Source organism: Mastomys coucha, unplaced genomic scaffold (assembly GCF_008632895.1).
Source record: "Mastomys coucha isolate ucsf_1 unplaced genomic scaffold, UCSF_Mcou_1 pScaffold19, whole genome shotgun sequence".
Lineage (NCBI taxonomy): Eukaryota > Metazoa > Chordata > Mammalia > Rodentia > Muridae > Mastomys > Mastomys coucha.
In genome coordinates, this window is record NW_022196901.1 from 7,238,776 (window position 1) to 7,246,414 (window position 7,639).

General features: G+C 36.5%; 1 pseudogene; it reads left to right on the forward strand.

Moving 5' to 3' along the window:
* Positions 1–1,822: 1,822 nt before the first annotated feature.
* On the forward strand, positions 1,823–3,458 carry LOC116097396 (annotated as a pseudogene).
* Positions 3,459–7,639: the final 4,181 nt, after the last annotated feature.

Here is a 7,639-nt window from a genome sequence, read left to right on the forward strand (position 1 = left end):
GGAATATGACAAAAAAGATATTGTAGGTATTGAAGGGGGTCTATGGGAGGAGTGGTGGTACAAAAGGGAAACAAGAATATGATTCAATTCTTTTTAATTAAAATGTTTTTAATGTTAACAAATTCACATAAATTGAAATCATGTAACTTTTCTCATCATAATGCAATAAAAGTTTAAAAAAAAAAGAAAATACACATCCAAAGAACTCTTCAAATAAAAGATCAAAAATAGTAATAATAATAAAATCATTAGTTAAATCAGCTTCAAAAAATAAGCTCTTCCCAGCTTGTATTACAATTTGGTTTCCAATTAGCATCTCAGACATGGCCAGAACTAGTCATTGAAAGGATAACAGTATATTTGAAACTTAGAAGTCCACCTTGTGTTTTCAGGATCAGTTGGAATGCATTCCCCATAGCTCATACAGGAATATATATATATATATATATATATATATATATATATATATATGTATTCATATATATTCCCACATATCTTCACACATACACATATATTTGAATTTATGAATATAAAGTATTTGTATCTAGCAGATATTTAATTAATAATTTCTGGTGTCCTTCGATGGCTCATATTTAATATCAAGAGCTGGCATTTTTTCTTCCCAATACATAGGAGAAATGATATTAGTTTCTTTTGGTGCCTGCTGTAAGAAAAGAAAAAAAAATACTACAAACCTCTTTACATGGGACAACACCTCTTCATTATGTCATTGTTTCAAAGTTTTGTACTTGAAAACTTCAAACTCTATGTCAGTGAGTCAAAACTAAGCTTTTTATTTGGGCTGAAAGCTCTAATGGAAAAATCACAATCTCTCTCCCTTCTAATTTTTAGTGGCTATGGGCAGGCTTTGATCATGCCTGGAACATGCTAGTTTCTGTCTTTATGTTCATATTGACTTCTTATCTTTTCTGAATGTTCCATCATGGAATTGGGGACCAAACTGATGGTGACTCAGTGTAAGCCTCATAGGAACTGAAAGCCAAGTATGTGTCTTAGAATCAGCTCAAATATTAGACTGTTGGCTTTAATGTTCATTTGTATTTTCATTTTATTGTTTTGGAAACAGTTTTCATGAGGTCCGTACTGGTGTTCAATTAGCTATATAGCCGAGGATGGCCATGAGTATTCTACCTCTGTATCTCTCCAATTGTTGCACTACCAAACCTGGATTAATAATGAAAACAAACTGTCAGGAGAATTGATATTGGTGATAAAATAATACCAACTTCAAACAAACTGTTTGTATATAATTTTATTAGCAGGTTATACTAAATCAGATTCAGATAATAAATTTGAAAGTTGATTTCATGTAGAAATATTATAATATATCTATAAATAGATTTTTTTAAAAAAATAAAGCTGTGGCAGTCTTGTTAATTCAGTAGTAATAGTAACCTTTTAATAAATCATATAAAAAGCTATTTCAAAGAAAATAATACAGTTTGTATGCATCTTGGGTGATGTAGAATGAATATAGAGTGCTAACCCATTTTAGCTAACTTCTTGGTAGAAGGCCAGCAAGAGACAGAACTTTCTCTTCACATTCAATCATAAGTCAGGGTTTAAAGTCAAAGATTTGGCATGTTTTGAATATCAATTAGCCAGTCTATAAATTAAAAAAAAATCATTATTTAAGATAATATATATAACATACTAGACAACTACCCTAGCTGTCTTTAAATTTTGGTTTTGCTATTTGCTAGTTAGATAATAGCCAAAATCTTATCCTGAGAATTGTATCTCTTAAGTAAATGAAAAAAAAAAAATAGGCTGTCCCATGGGCTTCTGGAGTGCTGTAGCCATGTCTTGTCTCGCTGATGACTATAAGTCTGAGGCTGTTTATGATCCCTATGACTACCTGGACGACTATGATATGCACAGAGGAGATCCGAAGCAGGATCTTGACTATGAACGACAGTATGAGCAGCAGACTGATCAGATGATACCTGAAGTGATTAAAAACTTCATTCAGTACTTCCACAAGACTGTCTCAGATTTTATTAATCAGAAAGTTTATGAGCTTCAGGGCAGTCGCGTCTTTAGTGATGTCATTAATTCAGGACATTTATGAGAACAGCTAGACCAAGCTAACTGAAAGATTATTCAAGAATACACCGTGGCCTGAGGCAGAAGCAATTGCACCCCATGTTGGCAACGATGCTGTATTCCTAATTTTGTACAAAGAATTGTGCTTCAGGCATATTTACGCTAAAGTCAGTGGGGGAACCTCCTTAGAACAGAGGTTCGAATCCTATTGCGACTACTGCAACCTCTTCAACTACATCCTCAATGCTGATGGACCTGACCCCCTTGAACTCCCCCACCAGTGGCTCTGGGACATCATCTACTAGTTCCAGTCATTCAGTCAGTACCTCTGCAAGACAGCCAAGAAGTCAGAGGAGAAGATCGACTTCCTTAGGTCCAATCCTAAAATCTGGAATGTGCACAGCGTCTTTAATGTTCTGCCTTCCCTGATAGACAAATCCAACATCAACTGGCATCTAGAGGTCTACACCAGCGGAGGTGACCCGGAAAGTGTGACTTGGAGTATGAATGACACTCCTACAAGATGCTCAGCTACTTCAGCTTGGTGGGGCTTCTGCGCTTGCATTCTCTACTCTGCTTGGGGATTACTACCAGGCTATCAAGGTGCAGGAGAATATCGAGCTGAACAAGAAAAGCATGTATTTCCGTGTGCCTGAGTGCTAGGTCACCAACTACTATTTTGTTGGCTTTGCATATTTAATGATGCGTCGATACCAGGATGCTAGCCAGGTCTTCGCCAACATCCTCTGGTACATCCAGAGGACCAAGAGTATGTTCCAGTGGACCGCATACAAGTATGAAATGATTAACTAGCAGAACAAGCAGATATATGCTCTCCTGACCATTGGTTTCACCATGTACCCCATGCGGCTTGACGAGAGCATACATCCACCTGCAGCTGCAGAAGAAATACAGAAACAAGGGAAAGGATGAGGAACTTTTCAAATATGCCTGCCAAGTTCCTGTTGCCTGTGGTGCCTAACTACGACAACATCCACCCTAACGACCACCTAAAATCCCTTCCTGCAGCAGCTGAAGGTGTTTTCTGATGAGGTGCAGCATCAGGCCCAGCTCTCCACCATCCACAACTTTCACACCACCATGCCTGTGTCTAAGTTGGCAGGCTTCCTCTGGACCTCACAGAGCAGGAGTTCCGCATCCAATTGCTTGTCTTCAAGGACAAGATGAAGAACCTGGTGTGGACCAATAGCATTTCTGTCCTAAATGAGGAATTGCAGTCAGCCTCGGAGGTGGGCTTCTATATTGATAAGGACATGATCCATATTGCAGACACCAAAATTGTCAGACACTATGGGAATTTCTTTATCCGACAGATCCACAAGTTTGAAGAGCTTAATCAAACCGGGAAGAAGATGGGACAGAGGCCGTGAAGATACTCATATGTGAGTCAAGAACCTGTTTTGATATTATAGACAGGAAGTATTGTTGTCACCAAGAAGTCATTAAGTCAGCCATCAGCTGAATTGAAACTTGTTCAAAACAAGGACTGGATGTTCTAAGGTGCTCTCAGCAAAGGGTCTTTGTTGGAAAAATAAATAAATAAATAAATTTTAGATCAAAGGCAGTTCTGTTAGTTTTCAATTTGTAGCAATTATCTATTTCCTTTACTTTCCCTATGTGGGGTATTTATGATCATGTCTTGTTAATCTAAGAATGAGGGGAGACCTTAAGTCTAGATGCATTTTGCAAAGTAAGAAGGAACACCCACTTTCAGATTTATTTCATAATTTATACTTTCAAATTATACCAGTCCCAAATAACATATACCCAAAGGACTTATAGAATCTGACCTTAATTTTACAAATTCTTTTTTTCTGTTTTACATCTTGACCACAGTTTCCCTTCCTTCCTCCTCCAAGTCTCTCCTTCTACCCCCTCTCATCCTCCCTTAGCCACTCCTCCATTTCTCTTCAGAATTCATTCTTCTAGTGTCCACCCTATAAAAGAGACCTCATCACCAAAAATAGACATGCTTTTTGAATGTCCACTTTATTTGACATGTTTATAGCTTTAACTTACAAAAATCTGCATCTTAAAGCACAAATTTTCACATCTTTTAATGGACTCTTATTTTCGTGGAATATAATTGGCCTAAAATTTGAAACTTATTAACAGAAGTACACCCCCTCCCCCATATTATTGTTTTTTATATTATAATAACAATGTAAATATCAAAGGGCATGCCATAAGATGAAAAACCAAAATGAGTAAAATGATTTTATAATTATTTTGAAGGCCTTGGATATGGAGGTTTGGCCATTATATATGTGAATTAAAGCTGCTGCTGGCTGAATATTAAAGAATGTATACCACAAGCATAAAAGTGCAATCCAGGTTCTTTTTCTCTCAGAATGTTATTGCAGAAGTCAGTAGAAGGATGGCATTGTATTCAGAATAGTATCTATTATCTATTTCCCAAGTTTGTAAAATTTCCATTAAGATCCTAATAGAGTACATCACAGAAAAGACTTCCTCATGAGATAACTTTCTGGTTTCAGCATAACTTTTAAAGGCTTTCTTTACTTTGAAAAAATGACATTTAAAGATTTCTAAAGCACAATTCGAGTCCCTTATCTCCAAAAAATATAATAGTGAATGGATAAATCAGTTTTATCTTAATGAGATGGGGTATAACTAGAGCAATAACTTATTATAATGAACATAATAGAACAAAAGCCTCAAGGTCTACCCTCCCTCTTGCCCTATGTTTGTGTGCCTGTGTGTGTGTGTATTTGTGTGTATATGTGTGTGTGTGCATGCTTCTGTGTGTGTGTGCTTGTGTTGTGTTGTGTGGTGTTGAATTTCATAATTATTCTTTTCCATTAACAGACATCAATCTTTAGCTAGGTGTGGAAATTCTAAGGAAAACCACAGTCTCTAATCATCTTACATGCAGAGCCAGTTCTGCCATGCCTTTGAGGTCAGCTCACCTACAACCCAAGCAATCGGGGCCAGCTCTACTGTGCTTTCCAAATGAAGTGAGTGAGGGGCCTGATTTCCAGAGTTCTTCAGGTGGTAAGAGGTTGGGGCCTGCTCTCCTGCTTTTATGCCTTTGGGGCCAGATCTCCCAGGATGCCCAGAGGAGAGGTGCAGGCAGCTCTGCACAGCCCTCAGACATCCATATGGTTCCTGGTAGCAGCCAAAACCAGAATAGTCCACCTGGTGGTAACAGAGCCCCTCTGCTACAGACACAGACATTGCCCACAGTGGCAGCACAAACCAGGACATCTTCATCAACTTCTCTGGCACTGTTGGCTGGCTACTCACATCAGGTTGTTCTTTACTACCCTCAAGTCTCCAGTTACACCTCTCTTCATTGTGCACAGTCTTCTGCTTCTTTTTCTCTTCTGTTTTACCAGCACTTACTTGAGGTGCCTAGGGTCATCTCTTGCCTGGTCTGTGTAGAATCCAGCAGAGGTCATCTCAGGTATGATGTACATATCCGGGGCCCATGCTGTGCTGGGCTGGGGATCATCTCAGGCTTCCTTCCCACTCAGTAATTTTTATATTTATACAAAGTACTTTTATGTATTCTGTTTGCTCTTAAGCTGTCTGTATATATACATTCTTTTGTGAATATTAGATTCCTTATTTGTGTTATACATTAATGAAATGTTTACCACAATCCTGTCTTTTGTTCTATCATTTTTCTAGATGTGTTTTATAGTTATTTACTATTCCAAACTGTAATTCAAATTTAACTTCCTGTCTGAAATATGATAGAACATATTCTAGAACATAATCTACGAACACTAATTTATTCAACCAGCATAATCACTAACAATCTATAAATATTTGCCCTATACCCACAGTTAGGTGTAATCAATCCATATTGAAGAAGCTCCTCTTTACAACAGATAAAGACCACTAGTGTCAATGGATACACCTATAAAATTCCCCTATAGTTAAGGCTAAGAGAACAGTATAGAAGTGGGAGCAAAAAGATTGTAAGAGCCAAAAGACCAAAGAATTTTCTGTGAGATTTTTTTTTAGACATACAGAAGCCTTACACATAAACTCTTACCAACATGACTGCTGAAAAGTGATCTGAAAATGGATAGCAATTTGTTCATGCCAACAAGCCTTATCCGTGCACAAAAATACTATAGGCACACAAGAAAAGCTGGGAAAGCTGAGAGGTGGTTTTATCCAGGGACGAGCACATCAATTTGTTTTCCAGTGCCAAAAGGTCAGCCCTGCAAACATATATATGCACAAATTCTTTCGGTAGCAATTAATTTAAAAAGAGGCCAGGAATTTTTGTTTGTTTGTTTGTTTGCGGGTAGAGGTATATGGAGGATTTGGAGGGAAGAAAGAGAAGGAAGATGTAATTAAATTAAAATCTCAACAAAGTATAGTAACAAAAATGGAATTCTAAAGATATTCAGCAATCCCATTGATGTTAAAACTGTAATACTTTAAAAACATACATTAACTAACAAATAACAATATATTCTACACATGTTTACTTTGTCCTTTCATTCTTTATCTGGTTCAGAGTTCAGGTAAAAATGCCTTTAGTTTTGGAAGTGCATTTTCTTTTCTCCTCTGTTGTCAGAAGAGAGCAAGTTATATAAAGCTGTTTGGAAATAAAGATGCTTCTTAGCTTAATATATGAAATTTAATTCCAATGGAGAGTATCTAACTATAAAATTCATTGAATATACTTAGCATACTAAACAAGGCTGCACTTTCAACCCATCATGGTTGCTTAATAGCAAAGTCCATGGATGAGTGGCATCTGTGGCTTACTCTCAAGGATCAGTAACCAGGCATTTAAAACATTCTCAGTTAGGGCAGGCTACATCTAAATATATTGATCTATGTCTAAATTTTACAGTTGGAAAAATTTTTCCTCAAAAGTAGTTGAATGAAAAAATTAACTCAGAAAAAATAGTAGCCCTTTTATATGAAAATGACATTCTGGGAAAGAAATCAGGGAAACAAAATTTTTTATTACAGCCTCAAATAATGCAAAATATCTTGGGTAATGTAACCAAACAAATGGAAGACTTGTATGATAAAAACTTCCAGTATTTGAAGAAAGATATTGGAGATTTCAGAAGATATAAAGATTTTCCATGTTCATGGATCTGTAGGATTAACATAGTAAAAATGGCTATTTTACTAAAATCAATTTACAGATTGAGTGTAACCCCATTAAAATTCTAACGCAAGTCTTAATAGATCTTGAAAGAACAATTCTCAGCTTGATCTGGAAGTGTAAAAACCTACGATAGCTAAAAAATAACCTGAATAATAAAAGAACTGCTTGATATATTACCACTTCTAATCCCAACTTGTTCCACAGAGGTATAGTATTAAAAACTGAGTGTTAGTCCCATAAAAACAGACACATTGATAAATGGAATCAAATCAAAGATCCAGACATAAGTCCTCACACCTATGGACACTTAATCTTTTTTATGAAGAAACCAGAAATACATATTGGAAAAAAGATATCTTTAGTAAATGGTGCTGGTCAAAATGGATGCAAATGAATCTACCCTCATCTTCCTATACAAAGGTCAACTACATATGAACCAAAGAC